The following is an 18,589-nucleotide window of genomic DNA, read 5'->3' on the forward strand; positions in this document are numbered from 1 at the left end:
AGAAACTTAAGTTATATATATATATATTCTTTTTTCTTCATAAGTTTTGGTTTCGGTTTCGATTCAAGCTGGTGCACACAAGCCATATGGATATATTTTTATTTTTGAAATCACAAGTTTATAATATATTAAAATGGGTCGAAAATTAACTCTTATAATAATATATACGAAATCTGTATGAATTAAAATATTATATTTAAGCATATTTTACGATAGGCTATGCCGGGCGTCCTTGCTAGATTAGATATATACATTTGCAGTTTTAACAAAAGAACTACAATAATATCAGGGTGTCTCCATTTACGCTGAACATCCACAAAATACAACATCAATATATAATATATGAAAGAGTCCACTGTGGAATTTCCACAGGTCCCGCTAGTGAAAATTAATATAAAAACTGAGCATGTATTAAACTTAATGTCAATTAAACGATTGCACTGAATAAGATGGATAGTAATTAACGAAACTGTAATAATGGTGTCTTACTGTATCGTATATGTGCTTGAAAGTCGGAGCAGTGGAGGGGGTATTCCGTTTCACAGGCCTAGTTATTATTAAATACGGGAGGGGGGCATAGAGTAGATGTGGTACCATCCTTTGTTGGTCACGAAAATACAAATGGTGAACAAAAAATAAATAAAATAAAATAAAATAATTGCTGATACGGACATTTAACCCTTGAAGTCTAAAGAATAAAAAACTTTGAATAAACTGTTACCTACTCGTAACTGATTTTACACAATTTAAGGTCCCATAGATAAAAAATTGAAAACAGTATAAAATTACGAATTCTCAATGTAACTTATATTAGATAATTATATTATAGATACTTATAAGAGTCCATCCGTCATAATCAAAATAATCATTCGAAATGATTTTTAAGTAATTAACAAATACGAAGAAACTAAAATTATTGGATAAATACTAACATAACACCGTAAGTTAATGTAATTGAGTAATAATTAAATATAAGTATGTTGACACCGCCGAATTATTCCAAATCAATCGAAATATAATAGATAGCGATAATTAATTAACTAGGGACTATTTTTAATACATTTAAGTGTAATCCCAGGGGTTTAAAATAATTAATACGACGACTTAAATTTGAATAAATTAAGTTAGTAATTCAGAGTTATACCCCCTCCACATTGGAAATGATTTTGATTTATTATTCCATCGAAGGGAAATATTATTTTTACAATAATAAACATTATTCGTTAGCATCCTAAGATATCAATTGGGATTATACAGTTATTTTATTTTTGTTTTATTTTTATTGTATTGTCGTATTTTTTAGTTTAATGTACAGATTCTATTCCAGAATTTAATCTCAACCAATCAAATTAGCTGGAAAAGGTGACACACAAACGAACACACACGCTATCATATTAATATATAGATATTTAGATTTGTGTGTTCCTTATACTTTACTGTCGATTGATAAAACCTATTTTCAGTTTTTTCTACCTAGATTTAAGTCTCGAGAGTAGGAATTTATTTCTGTGGAGACAACTTTGTATGGCATCCAGTTTTTTGTTTAAAATCACCTTTTTAGAATGCACTATGTGATAAGCTCCAAGTAAACATAGATTGCATCTTTTGGACTTACTAGGTTGGTATCTTCTACCTTGTCTATTATTGATCATTTTATTTCGAATTCTTGATTATTTCTACGTAATTCCTTGATCCAATTCCCTAGAGCAGTTGTTTTCTTTCTTTTTTTTTTGTTTTTACTAATTATTCTAGTACTATTCTCACTAACATTATTGTTTCTATCACCATAAGGTTCATTTGCCGGTCCGATTTTAAATGATGCTATGTGGTTTCTGTATCTGTCCTTGAACGTAAACCCGTACCTGTTATCCCCCTTAACCTCACATTTTTAGACAACTTCTGAAATCAAACAATTACACCCCAATGGGCATTAATTCAGTACCCTACAATTGCATTTTCTCCCTGAATCTATTGTACCTCCTTCATTTCTATTCCTATACATTGTATTGATTTCTCTATTGTTAGAGCCTATTATAGTACTTGCGTGGTTTGCTGCGGTCGAGAATGATAACTTGATCGTGTTCCTATTTATCATTAGTTATTCTCGATTATTTTATAGAATTCACTAGGGATATCATTTAGAAAATTCTCACTATACAGGGGGAGTTAAACCAAACTTGTTTCCTTCGCCTATTTCTCCTATTTTTGACCTTATTGCTACTCCTATGCCTTTCGGCCTAATTAACTTCTTTCTTTTTGCCCGTCTTACTATTTGCGCCTCCTTTCCTTCTTAACGTTCCTATTTTTTTCATTGCCATGTTATATGAAAGTGTATGGTTTATGCTATTATTTTACTATTAGCTTCCTCAATAAATTTTATTTTCCTATTGTAACCAGATCTCATAAAGGCTTCATTGTAGTAGTTTTATTTTTGTTAAATATATTTTCAATTTGAGATACATATACTAATATTTGAATCTATATATATGTGTATATATGTACATTATATATGTGTATGTATACGTATATGTACAAATGTATATATATATATATATACAGATGTATGTATTTATATTTATGTGTATATAAGTATATATATGTATATATGTGTATATATGTAAATATATACGTGTGCATATATGTAAATATATATATATTGTATATATATATGCATATATGTATATATATATATATATATATGTGCATGTGAATATATATTTATGTGTATATGTATATATGTACATATATTTATATACGTATATGTTTATATGTATATGTATATTTATATATGTATAAGTATGTATATGCATATATTTATGTATATGTGTATATGTATAGATATATATATATATCTCTATATATATATATGTATGCATATGTATATGCATATATATATATATATATTTATATATTTATATATAACAGATTCCTTCAGTCTAGACAAACTATAAATTACCACTGGAAGAGTGCCTGCACGTGACATTTTTGTGGCAAGAGTTGCGCAATCTTCAACGACACCTCTCTTGAGTTGACATTGTTGATTACCAGTGGAAAGGATGGGTTCAGAAAGACTGGAAACAATGCCAAGATAAGCGGATATACATGCATATATACGTATATCTATCTATATATATATATATATATATATATATATATAGATACATTTGTATATCTATGTATATATAAGTATATAAAATGTGTATATGTATATATACATATATATGTATATACATATATGTATGTACATGTATGTATTTGTATAAATATGTATGTATATGTACGTATATCTGTATATGTGTATAGGGCGAATGAACTCTTTTTCTGGGGCAACGGCCAACTAGCACAGTGTATATTTGTGTGTGTGTGTGTGTGTTTGTGTGTATATATATATATGTGTATTGGGGTGGAGAGGGCTCCCGTTAGCCGTGGTGAAGGCAACCTTTCTAGGAGAAGCAAATCTCTGATTTAAAAAAACAAAGCGGGGGAGCAGTACCCGCATTAAGCAGGTCTGCAGTTTAATTTGTTGCTGGCTATCTTGCTCTTGTTTGTTGCTGGATGTCAACATTTTGAACCGAGAGAGAGACTTAGCTGTCGTACAAAGCTAAGACTCTGTAACATCATCTTTGTATAGATACTCCCTCAGGTATTTGGGCTCACGGATTTTAAATGTCTGAGGGAGTGGCACTCGTCTGACAAGACGTTGCAATCATCTGTATATGTGTGTAATATATATTTATTTTATACATATATGTACATATAAGTATATATATGTATATATATATATGTATATGTATACATGTATATATATGTATATATATATTAATGTACATATATGTACATATGTATGTATATATATGCATATATATGTATGTATATGTATATGTATGTATATATATGTATATATATATGCATACTCATATGTACATCTATGTATATGTGTATGTATTTGTATATATTTATATGTATATATATACAGTGATGATCATATTTATTGGCACGGTAAAATAAAAGTTAAATTTTGTCTAATAAATTCTAAAAAAGGGATTAAATTAAAGAAAATAACAAAGTATATTATGTATTTTTAACTGGCCTTTCCGATGCAGCAATCGGATTTTAGAAAAAATAAATAACAAAGGAACAACAAACATAATTGCAAAAAACCCTTGTTCAAAATTATTGGCACGGCTTTGTTTTTCTTTTAGTATCAGTATAATATCAATCAATTTCCGGTTTACGTGCTTTCTGAACTTTTTATAGCCATATTATGCTTGTTTAACGCTAATTCAGTGAATAATTTATTTCAGATAATTTTTAGATAGCGATTTATTTAAACTGTTATAAGTGACTAAATTATAATTTTCAATCGCCATGGTTAAAACTAAGGAACACAGCGAAGACGTCAGGAAGCTTGTTGTAGCATGCCATACCAATGGGGAGGGCTATGATAAGATTTCAAAGAAGCTAAACCTTCCCAAATCCACTGTTAGAGCCATAATAAACAAGTTCAAATCGCAAGGCCACGTTATGAGTTTAGAGGGTAGAGGGAGAAAAAGGATTCTTTCCCCAAGAGATGAACGGAAAATTGTTCGACAAGTAAAACAAAACCCAAGGATCTCTGTTGGGGAGATTGTTGATGAACAGAGCACCTCTGGAGTGAATGTATCTCGACATACAGTTGGTAGAGTTTTGAAGAGAGCTGGTTTAAAAGCATGTCGTCCGAGAAAGACTCCCTTATTGAAGCCTATGCACCTGAAAGCAAGGCTAGCCTTTGCAAAACGTCATATTGATAAAGATGTTGCATTCTGGAAACGTGTTCTATGGACTGACGAAACGAAAATAGAGTTATTTGGCCATAATAAAGTGTCTTATATTTACAGAAAATCTGGCGAAGCTTTCCTGCCTAAGAACACCATACCCACAGTGAAGCACGGTGGAGGCAGTTTGATGTTTTGGGGATCCTTTGCTGCCTCTGGACCAGGGCGACTTGTTAAGGTCACAGGTAGCATAAAAAAGGAAGATTATGTTAAAATATTGGATGAAAACCTGAAAGACTCTGCTAAAGAGCTCTCACTTGGTCGTCGTTGGTGGTTCATGCAAGATAATGACCCAAAGCATTCGGCTAAACTGCCTAAGAAATGGCTTGAGGACAATCATATTAATGTTTTGGAGTGGCCATCACAAAGCCCAGACCTTAATCCAATTGAAAATTTATGGAGAACATTAAAATTGAGGGTAATGCAAAGGAAGCCTAAGAATCTTATTCAATTGGAGGATTATTGTCAGGAAGAGTGGGCTAAAATTACTACTGAAGAGTGCAACAACTTGGTTGTAAACTATGAAAAGCGACTGAGGAAGGTAATCAAGGCCAAAGGCTATACAATTGATTATTAAATAAATCGTGCCAATAATTTTGAACAAGGGTTTTTTGCAATTATGTTTGTTGTTCCTTTGTTATTTATTTTTTCTAAAATCCGATTGCTGCATCGGAAAGGCCAGTTAAAAATACATAATATACTTTGTTATTTTCTTTAATTTAATCCCTTTTTTAGAATTTATTAGACAAAATTTAACTTTTATTTTACCGTGCCAATAAATATGATCATCACTGTATGTGTATATATATGGATATATGTATATATATATATATATATATGTATGCATATGTATATATAACTGTGTATATTTATAAAATGTATATTTGTGTATATATAGTAAGTTATGAAAATGTATATTGCAATTGAGCTACACGGAATATTCCGCGTTTCCTTCTCGTTAGAATTCGTCAGGCTTATACGAAACGTTTTCGTTAGCGCACCTTTTATATACGCACCTGCTATTGAATTTTCTACTTGGCGAATCAGCTTTCTAGTTTCCGCTACGCCCATCCTAATCAGCCTATATATATATATATATATATATATATATATATATATATATATATATATATATACATATATATATATATATATAGAGAGAGAGAGAGAGAGGGGGGGGAGAGAGCGTAGTATAATAATTGTCCATGTTTATAATATCCAGTTTTCTCATATGGTTTTTAATAGTTTCTAAAAGCTATCTAATACAATATTGTTTCGTATTTCGATTAACTAATCTGCAAAATTATGTTCTTGCTGCATATTTACTCACGCACTCATCAGATGTTTACTTTAAAAAGATTATTAAAAAAATACATTTTTAACAAACTGCATAAGTCATGTAAGTGACACATTCATCCGTTTGGTCATGCTAAATATATAGTTTTACTGATATTAATTTTCTTGTTTTTTTTTATTGGTCATTCGATTTATCGGAGAGGTACCCATGTTTGCAGTGGCGTCCGTGCGTCCATGCGTCTGTGCGTCTGTGCGTCCGTGCTTCCGTGCGTCCATTAGTCCGGATGATTGCCAGATAACCGTCCCTTAGTTTTTCCTGAAAATTTGACAAAAATTGCATTTAATTAAATAGATGTGCACAGAAAAAATTGTTTTTTGTTTTGTTTTGTTTTTTGTTGTTGTTTATTTTTTTTGTTTTTTTTTTTGTTTGTTTTTTGCGAAAAATCTTGTTGCATCCCTAGTGGCTAAAAAGAAGTCAAAATGCTCCTCTTGGTGGCTCCTTTTTCATATTTCTCAACAAAAACTTGATATCTCTGACTATATAATGGTTTTTCACAGTGGTTAACCTAAATATACACGTGTTAAAGCCTGAAACGTCACGGTTATCGATTTATGCTGTGATTCAGCGTCCCCAAGTCAAAAATACCCCAAATTGGCCAAAAATGACACTTTGTGCCCTATAGTGTTTGATCCATCCATTAGATTTTCCTAAAACTTGGCCAAAAAGTAGAGGCTATTATTCTTGATATAAATTCAGTATGGATGACCTTGGCAATTCTGGTTCGCATCTCTCTGGGACATTTAGGGTTAAAAAAACATGCTTTTTGGATCTCTTTCTTCATAAAACTTGATATGTATGTCTATATAGTGGTTTTCCATGGTACTGAATTCAAATATACGTTTAAGGCGTGAAACGGCACTGTTTGTCCATTTTCACTGGGATTCGGCATTCCCAGGTGCTTAAAAGTGGTCACAAATGCCCCCAAAATTGCACATGATGACAATTTTTACCCCATAATTTTGGCCCCATTTTTCTGAAATTTGGAAAAAATGTGAAGGCAACATGGACCTTTCACACTTCTCACATTTATCATTTCTTCGCTATTTTTTTAGTCTTATTATATACTAGCGGGGGTACCCGGCGTTGCCCGGGTGTTTGGGGTGTGTGTTGGTGGGGGATAGATCAAAACAACCCTGTTAAAAGAAAAAATCGTTGACCGGGTGTTTGGAGGTGTAAAAGAAAAAAAAAGTTTTAGTAGAAAGGTAGATTTGAACCCTGAACCTTTGACGCGGAGGTGGAAAGGAAATGGGAAAAAAAAACCCTGCGACCTAATCATCTCGACCACGGGAACAGATGAATTGATAAGTGTGTTAAGTTGACGTTTATAAAGTAAAATTAGCAGGTGCGAGAAAGTCGCCTGATGTTTGCCATAGTTTTGCGCTGGAAACCAGTTTCTGTTTTGCCCGCTACGCGGCGATCACAAAATATCTCGAAAATAGCTTGTAAAAGTCGGGGAAATTAAAGATAGCTGCGACCCGAGTTCCTTAGTCGTAGATATTATTATTATTATTTAGACAGCATATAAAAAGTTTTAAGAAGGAGCGAGCCAACCGAGAATGACGGCCAAAAAAGCCTTTTGTAGACATACAGAAAAAGCGAACACATATACATACATACATACATACATACATTTTCGCTTTTATATATATATATAGATTATTTTAATTGTCATACTTATCATTTATTTTGCTATTATAGTGTTCTTAGTGCTTTGTCTTAGATAAAAAACTTAATTTTCTTTTTTTATGTTTTTTTTATTTACATTCTTCGGAGGTTTTTGTCGATAGTTGAATTAAAATTAATTCCATCAGTTTTGCTTGCATCATTTTGTTCATGTAAGTAAATCTATTTAGCAAGATTAATTGACTGACAAAATAATGTTCCAACGAAGGGCATTTTTTCTACTTTTAAAGGTTTTAATATATATATATATATATATATATATATATATATATATATATATATATATATATAAATGGGTTAAGAAATTCCAACGAAAGAAGGATATATATTTAAATATATATATTTAAATAAGGGGGTAATCACCAACAATGTGTATTTTTTAACATTATTTTATTATTCCGTGTTTTGGTTTTTCATAATTCTCAATGAAAAGCCAAGACACGGAATAATAAAATAATGTTAAAAAAGACATATTGTTGGTGACTACCCCATTATTTATATATATATATATATATATATATATATATATATATATATATATATATATATATATATATATATATATATATACAGTTTAACCTGGATATAAACAACCCGAATATAAGAAAAACCGATATAAGATTTTCTTTGGTCCTAAATTAGAGCCTGTGTTAATGCAAAGTGTAACCCGGATATAAAAACCCCGGATATAAGTGTGACCCGGATATAAGAGAAGTGTATGTTCCCTGAAGAAATCTCTTATATTCGGGTTACACTGTATGCCTATTTTTATGTATGCATATATATCTATATTTTTTACATAGGCGTCACCATTTATCAAGGCCGATAGGCCACTCAAGGATAAGGGTTAAAGAATGTACAGCAGTCAAAAGGACAATATAGTAATCGATAGTAATGGAAGTTCGGTAAATTTGTTAACTTAAGTGAAACGGCTCACCATAAACTTGTTAACGTTGGACTTGAAGACAACCATATTATAGACAGCTGGAAAGCAGGAAAACGGAAGACAATTCCACAGGTGTGCAGTTCTAAGAAAGAAGCTTTGTTCATGGAATCTATGTTTAGGTTTAGGCACAAATAAAGAGTGGGGGTAATTATTGATAGTGTTTACAGCTATACGAGTGTTTCTTGTGAAAGTTTGGCCATAGATTGAAGCTCAGTCGAACACTTTCCATGAATATATGCATATATATATATATATATATATATATATATATATATATATATATATATATATATATATATATATATATATATATATATATATATATGAGATAGAGAGAATTGAATAAAAACGTTTGGAGCTTCTTAAGTTTACTTTTATCTCGATAACTCGTAGACACAGCAAAGATAAGAATATAACAAACGAGCAAAAGATATGACGTCAGCATAACATGGACAATCAATAAAGATTATCAATTTAGGCAGGAAATATCCTTTGTGTTATTCAAACAAAACAAGATTCATTTGTCGCAAAAAATCTCTACAAAATAAACTCATATTTTAAGACTATGACCATTTTTTATCCCAATGTTGATTGTCATTTTAGTTTTCTCTTTTTTAATGCAAGTTTTTAAAAACTTTTTAGTTGCTCTCTTCCTTCTCATTAGAATCTTAATAGTTTTCAAAGATCAATATCATGATGAAATATGAAATAATCGATATTTACTTAGATGATTTATGAAATGTCTGGACTTATTGAAATGTGCATCGCAGACAGACATTTAAATGTGTTCTTTGATTGTCCATAGATTCCTTGCGTCTTACTGACGACAAAGAATGGAAGCAATTATATTGTCATTCGAAAGAACAAAAGAATCGAATTTAAAAGGAAATTATTTGGTTATCAAATTATTAAAGAACTTTCTATTCTTTTTCTTCTCATACTTTTTATTAATATCATTACTTTCTGTTGTCACGTTTTATGTCTGACTGTTTTTATTGCCGATTTTATGCTGATTTTAACAAATGACATCAAATGCTATCACCATCTTCTTTTCTCAGTCTTCCAGCACTTTCCACAAGATTCTGAGGTTCCCATCGCAGCAGTCTTTTGAAGTAATCCAACATTGCAATGGATTCCAATTTCTCAATCCACTTGTCAAATCAGTTTGTCACACTTTTCAGAGCTCCCATTACAACAGGTACAACTTCTACTTTCTTGAACTTCCACAATCTTAGGATCTTCCAGTGCAAGTTTCGGTACTTTTTTTCTTTTTCCTCCACATTCACATCAGCTGTCACTGCTATATTAATGATTATTACCTTGTATTTCTTTTTTATCTTACTAGGTTAAAATCTGGTCTTCAAAATCCTGGCATGAAGAAGTGTGTTACCTGCTTCAAGCGCATCATAATGTTGGATATTCATATCCCACAATAATTTCACATTATCACTCTCAACCACCCCTTCTGGAACATGCCCGTACCATTTTAACTGCATTCCAACGCTCTGTTCTTGCATATATCTCAATGAATCGTTTTAGCAATACTGTCATGTCACCTCTCATGTTTCTTTTGAGTTGACTTCTCACTGCTACTGATGAGGTGTTGTACATTCTTACCTTTTCGTTAATACAGGCGACACATCACAAGGTAACAGTCCAAAGTTGGCATTTCCTGGAGAAATTTTCTTTGTTCATATAACGAGTTCGGTAAAAAAGAATCTGTTTATTAATAAACATATAATTTAATATATTTAATATTTTTATAATTATAGAACATGAGCTTGAAGCAAATGCTATCTATCTATCTATTTATTCAATAAATTTAAAAATTTATGCCGTGAAATGGTTAAATTTCAAATCAAAAGATTTTTATTATTCTATGTAAGACAAAGAATACATTTGAAATTTTATAACTCCTTATCCTATAGGATTTCGATGTCTATTATTATACTTTCAGAGAAGAAAATATTAGCAAATACTTATAATGGTTTACACCTTATTTGCTCAAATTAGCGAGACATGGAAAATCACAATTAAACATTTTTTAAGTATTTAAGTATCATATAGTAAAGAAAGTTAATGAAAAGGATATATAAATTCACATCCAAATTGCATGGTAAAATCCGAAGTGAATGTGTTTGATAGCAGTGAGGTAATGTGATCCAATCTGTATTTTGAGTAATCCACATCACAAAGTAACAGTCCGAAGAAGGCATTTTCCTGGAGAAATTTTCATTATTTATATAATGAGTCCAGTAAAAAAAACATTATATAGGTCCGGTGGATCTGTTTATTAATAAACATATCATTTAATATATTTAATATTTTTATAATTATAGAACATGAGCTTCAAATTCCACTCCAAAATAACTTCAAATTGATAATAAAATAAAATAAAAACCGCTTTCATTGGACAGGCTACGCAAATTAAGAGAAACTGAACTTATATGGAAAATGAAAAATGAAAAATAAAAATGAAATGAAAAAGAAAAGGATAAATAAATAAAAGAAAAAGAAAAGTAAAAGAAATAAAAGAAAATAAAGAAAAGAATGGAATTCTGAAGTATATATATATGTATATATATATGTATATATATATATATATATATATATATATATATATATATATATATATATATAATAGGACAACAAGAGTATGAAATGAAGACACAAAACTATATATTGGTAGATATAGAATGGATCATTTATTGAATAATGGAATACAGGCAAAATTTGGGAGATAGAAGGGACTCTTTATGCCAGGGCATTTCGAAGCCTAATGCTTCTCATCAGAAGAGTAGAGAAGGTGTTAGGTAGCATGCGGGAGATGCGGCGTCTAGCGTAAGTTTTATTAGGGATGAAAAAGATAAGGAGGAATTATAGAATGCTGGGGGAAGCTTTATTGAATTCTAAATAAATAAGGAGAAGCTTATTATATATAGTATGATATATAAGAATATATATGGTCTTTAACATATAATTGAGATTAAGGGTTATATGTATTATGGAAAAATAGGAGGTGTATTGTTGCTGTGTGGAAGTTTATTTTAACGGTTTGTGGGGTGTCTTCTCCATGGAGTGGGTAATATTGATTAATTTGGGGGGGGGGGTATGTAAGGTTGTAAAATTGAAAGGTAATATGCGGCAATATATTTATAAGTTTCTACTGTTATGATATAGGGAGTATGATCATAACGGGGCGGTCGGAAATTAAGGTGGCAATGAATATGAGTGCGTATAACTTGATCTAAAAGGTTTATACATATTGATGTTAAAGTGGGGGAGTAAGGAAACCATAGCTACTTATGAGAGTGGTAAAAATATACCAAATGATAGTAGGGTAATTATAATAGTACGGAAGATAATAGTAATGACAATTATAATAATAGTAGTAATAATGAAGCTGAAAATAAATGTAAAATTGAATATAAAAAAAAACATTTTATGTAAAATTGAATATTAAGAAAAACATTTTATGTAAAATTGAATATTAAGAAAAATAAATAAAATAAATAAAAATAAAGGCAAAATTAAAAGTGAACATTAAAATTAAACATTAAATATAATGTTACCAATAGTTGTGATAAAATTAAATTCAAAATTACTGTTAATAACAGTGAAAATGGAGATAATGGTAGTGGTTATGGTAGCAAATACGGGGGTAATAATAATGATATCAATATATATATAATGCACACACTATAGAATAGTGTGTGCGCACGGGATTTCGCGCGAATGTAGTATGAAATAATCTCTATATATAAAAGCGAAAATGTGTATGTATGTATGTATGTATGTATGTGTGTATGTATGTATGTATGTATGTGTGTATGTTCGCTTTTTGTGTATGTCTGCAAAAAGAAAAGACTTCGACTTAACAACAGCCATCGAGTGTGTATTTAACTTTTACCAGCTCGCCGCGTCTTGGAAAAGCGATTGATGGAGCGGCTGGCTTGCAGCGCAAAACTAGGTAAAATATCACGACACTTCCTCGCACCTGTATATTTCTGTTTATAAACCTTTACTGAACACACTTATCAAGTCCTCTCCTTCGTGGCCGAGATGGTTAGGTGGCTGGATTTTTCCCTTTCGTTTCTACCTTCGCGTCAAGGCTTCGGGGTTCAATCCTACCTATCTGCTAAAACTGTTTTTTTACACCTCCAAACGCGTGGCCAACGTTTTTTTTTAGCACACACACACCTCCAGACATCCGGGCAACGCCGGGTACCCCCGCTAGTATATATAGACAGAAAAGGGTATGAATATGATGAATAACAAATAAAAACAATAATAGACGCAATCATTCAAAATAACTTCAAAGTCACTAAAAGGTCAATAGATGAACGGTAAAAATATAAGAATTAAATTTTCTGATAATTAAATGATTCAGAAAATACAATCATTATCACCACGAAAATGATATTCATAACTTCAGCTTGACAGACCTACAGACGAACTGGCAGGTAGACATGTCGTCCTATAGAGACGCCTGAACACAAACACCATCTTATAACTTGAACTGCCTGACTGAACAACAGAAGTCGTTTTAGCATTCGACACGGATGAACAACAAACTTATTTCGCACCGGTATTTTTTTTGTTCTGATTATGTCGTTGAATGTTTTGTCTTTAGTTCATTAGACTGTCCATAATCTTGTGCACCTCAGCTTAATCAACTCTGTATGATTTCACTGAAAGCGACATAACGATATCAAATTGTGCAACAACAAAAAAACATCAAAGATCCTTCTTTCCCTTTTACTTGATTTGAAGCAACAAAACCAAAACATGAAACATTCTTTTTCATGTGACAATTTGTGATCTGATACATACTTTTTTCAAAATAATAATACGAAGAAGGCGAAGAAGAAGAAGAAAAGAAGAAATAGTAGTAATAATAATAATAATAATAATAATAATAATAATAATAATAATAATAACAATAATAACAAAAATAATAAAAATAATAATAATATTAACAATAATAATAACAAAAAATAATAATAATAATAACAAAAATAATAATAATAACGATAATAATAATAATAATAATAATAATAATAATAACAATAATAACAATAATAATAACAATAATAATAATAATAATAATAACTGTTATACCGGCCTTCCTTGAACAGACGAATTCACTCCGATTAGCACTATAAATAGCGCTAGTAATTCCAACACAGGTGAGAGAGATGCGACTGCACTTCAACTGCTAGCCGAGTGTCAAGCAGATATACACGCTTTCCTATCTTTGTACATTATTGTTAATACACTTGTTCCTTAACCGAACATCGACTTGATTGTTCTTATTTTCACTGTTGTTCCACGACACAACAGATTGACGACAAGGAATCGAAACGACCATCACTGCAGAGAATCACTAAAAGTGATTGAAATAAAGATTCGTAAAATGTTTACGGAAGAACACCTTCGTCATTTCAACAGATATTTGGATACGCAAGGATTAACAGAATTAATTAATTAAAATCTACAGCAAAAAACGCGAATGTTGTCAAATATTTAATAATTGAACACACTTACCAAGTGTTTTAGAAGGGGAAAAAGGGTTAATTTTTTCTTTACCAGAAGCCATTTTTCCTACGGTAAGAATTTTCTTCTGCAAAGTTAAATGTCCAAAACCAACTAGCAAATACCGTGTAAGCTTATCGTTATTTCGATAACATCTGGAATTTGAAAAAAAAAAAAAAAACACGTTTGTCTTTGACAAGAGAAAAAGAGACAGACCGTGAAAAATAAGTATTCGCGTACGTCATTCGTGCTTAGCAAACACGTAAAGAATCAAGTCATTTTTTTTTTTTTGCAAAAGGCAAAGACGGTAAAATAAAAAAATAAATAAATAAAAAATAAAAATAAATAAAAGTTTCCCATACGAATTCGTCGGATATTTAAAGTGACGGGTTTTATTTTTTGCTACGTAAAAACGTGTGCAAATAAAAAATGTTAAACAAATGTTATTTCGCTGGATTTTTTCTAGTAAGATTAGAAATATAGTGTTCAACAAATTAAGTTATGAAAGGACGGCTAAACTGTTGTTATTTAAACAAAAGAATTGGAAAAGAAAAATTGGTTGATTTTTTTTACTAAGGAATATTTCTTTAATACAAACGTAAATTGTAAATTGAATTCGTATGATTTTTTTTTTACATGGGGATCACCACTTATCAAGGCCCGAAGGCCACTCAGGGATAAGGGTTATTGCGTGTACAGTAATCAATGAGATAGTATTGTAGTAATCATTAGTATTGAGGGTTTTGATTGAGTGTCTTACTTAAGGGGCGGTTAATCAGGAGTTTGTTTATGTTGGACTTGAAGACGTCCAAGTTGTAGTCAGGTGGGAAACAGGTAAGCGGCAGAGTTTCACTGGCGTGCAGTTCTAAGAAAGAAGCTTTGCTCATTGAATCTACGTTTGGATTTAGGCACAGATAACGAGTGGGGAAAATTATTGACAGTAGTTTCAGCCAGACGGGTGTTTCTCGTGAGAGATTGGCGAGGGGGGGACGAGGGTATGGAGATCAGACGAGCACCTGCCATGGAAATAGCGATAAAACAAGGACAGGCTCGTAACGTCTCTTCTGTGGGAGAGAGGCTGCGGGGAAGAGAACAGGGCATCCCCACTAAACCACGAAGTCTATTTTGTACTCTGTCAAGGCAGGATAGGCTGTTTTTAGCAGCTCCTGTCCAGATGTGGCAGCAGTACTCCATCCTTGGACGTACTTGGCTTTTATACAGATAGAGAATTGCATTAGTAGTGAGATATCTTCTGGAGCGGTAGAAGGATCCCACCATTTTCCCAGAATCCCTGGCAACAGATTTGATGTACGTGTTCCATTTCAGATCAGGAGTAAAGGTCAAACCCAGAAGCTTGTCAAAACATGGAGCCTCTCCAAGACGAGAGCCATCCATCACAATTGATGCCAGATGAGGACCAGAGCGTTGATGATGTAAAGGTTGAAGCTTGGTTTTAGATGCATTAAAAGTGACCAGCTACATCGTCCCCCATTGTACCACCCGCTCAAGATCAGAGGAGAGAGAATTAGAGAGAACTTTGTCATTTACGGCCTTTGATGTGTTGCCATAGATAGTCGTGTCATCAGCGTAGATGTCAACGAATGATTTAAGTATGTGTTTTGGGAGATCATTGATGTAGATCAGGAAGAGAGTTGGGCCCAGGATGGCCCCCTGAGGGACTCCAGCATTAATACTGTGGGCCTCTGATTTTTGCCCATCAACCACTACTCTTATGAACCTATCGGAGAGAAATGATTTAATGATAGAGAAAACATTTCCAGTAATACCGTAGCTGGCAATCTTGTGAAGTAGGCCCTTATGCCATACCTTATCGAAGGCCTTCGATATGTCAAGAGCAATTTCCCTGGAAAGGAAACCTTTGTAAAGAGATTCACTAATCCTATGAGATATAACCGTTAGCACATCTGCTGTAGATCTTGCAGAGCGGAAACCATATTGCGTGTCACTAAGAAGGTTATTTCTGTTGAGGTGGTTGACTACTGCTTTATTTAATATGGATTCCAACAACTTACTCATGACAGACAGAAGTCGTATTGGTCTGTACTGAGAGAGAGATGACTTTTCACCTGAATTCTTAAATAGGGCATACTGATGAGGTTTTCCAGGGTGTTGGAAAGCACTTCTCCTTAAGGCAACGCTTAAACAGTTTTGTAAGTATGGGGGCAAGTTCTGGTTGGAGCTTTTTCAGCACTATAACTGGAATGCTATCAGGGCCAGTTGCTTTACTGGAATCAAGGTTCTTGATTAGCTTGGCGACCTCACGCACAGATATTTGTATGTTGCATAGCGTGTTGTCTGTTATAGGAGGAAATACAGGGAGTTGATGGTCATTGTCGCATAGGGTAGAATTAGCTGCAAAGTTCTTGGCAAATTGTATGGCCTTGTTTGATGCTGACGAGATGACCTTAGGCCCATTGATGATAGTTGGGATAGAACGCAAGCTTCCGTTCAAGATCCTGTTTGCTATTTGCCTGAACTGGTGGGAACCAAGCCACTTCTCAGCTACTTTGGATTTAACAGACTGAGCATATAGCTCTCTTGTATGTTTTATTTCTCTTTTACAGTGGTTGCTGGCAGTCCGTAAAGCAGCTTAAGTCTCAGTACATCTATTACGTTGGTAGTTATGGAAAAAGTGATTTCTGTGCGCGATGGCAGCAGCACATTCAGGGGAGAACCATGGCTGGCTGTTAGGTTTTTGTTGGAATTTTTTCGATGGTATGAATCGGTCTATGTCTATACTGATTATTTCCTTACAAACACACCAATCAATTATCTAATATTTCATCATTTTTTCGTAATTCTTGGATATGTTACTAATTTCGACAATAATTTTTCATAATTTAAGCCCTCTTATTTCCTTCCCCTTTACTTATATAATAGCTTTGATATATTGTCTATGCTGATTATTTTATTATAAACACACCAATCAATTAAATCACATTTCCTCATTATTCGTAATTCTTGGATATGTTCCTAATTTCGACAATAATTTTTTATAATTTTAACCATACTCGTCGCCCTCTCTTACTAAAAAATTATTTTGATATATTGTCTGTGCTGATTATTTCATAAAAAACACAATTATCAATTAACTCACACTTCAAAATTTTTCTTAATTCTTGGATATGTTACTCATTTCGACAATTATTTTTAATATTTTAACCCACATTATCAACCCCCCCCCACAACTAAAATAATAACTTTGATATATTATCTTGGATGATTATTTCATTTCAAACACACCAATCAATTAACTCACATTTTGTTATTTCTTGGATATGTTAATAATGTCGACAATCATTTTTCATCATTTTACCCCGCATCATCGCCCGATTTATTAAATAATAACTTTGATATATTGTCTGGTCTGATTATTTCATTGCAAACACACTAATGCATTAAATAACATATTACATTTTTCATAATTCTTGGATATGTTACTAATTTCGACAATTATTTTTCATAATTTTAACCATACTTATCGCTCTCACTTACTAACATAATTACTTTGATATTATTTCCTGGGCTGATTATTTTATTATGAACACACAATCGATTAACTCACATTTAATCGTTGTTCATGATCCTGGATATGGTACTAATTTCGACAATAATTTTTATAATTAAAAACCCACAGTATGCCTCTTTCTCCTACTAATATAATATATTTGATATATTGTCTGGGCTTATTATATCATTACAAATACACCAATCAAGTAACTCACATTTCATCATTTTTCATAATTCTTGGATATGTTACTAATTTCGACAATAATTTTCATAACTTTAACCAACTATGTCGCTTCCCCTTACTTAAATAATAACTTTGATATATTGCCTGGGCTGATTATTTCATTACAAACAAATCAATCAATTCTGCGTATTCTCATAGTATATATGTTTCACCTATCTTATCCAATACCGGGTGACGCCACATATTCTGCTAATATATATTGTTCACCTATGTCATTCAATCCCGGGCGACGCTGGGTATTTTGCTACTATATAGTAGCAAAATACCCACCTATCTCGTTCAATACTGGGCAACGCTTTCTGATAGTATATATTTGCACATCTCATTCAATCCCGGGACTGACTTCATATCCGCCACCCCACTGTTGAAAATATACATTAAATAAAGTAATGTTTTAATCTTAAACTGTTTCAGCCATTTCCAGGACTGACTTTATATCCCCGACCCACTGCTAAAAATATACATGAAATAATGTAATG

Source organism: Euprymna scolopes, chromosome 4, assembly GCF_053919585.1.
Source record: "Euprymna scolopes isolate OS-2025 chromosome 4, ASM5391958v1, whole genome shotgun sequence".
NCBI classification, from domain to species: Eukaryota; Metazoa; Mollusca; class Cephalopoda; order Sepiida; family Sepiolidae; genus Euprymna; species Euprymna scolopes.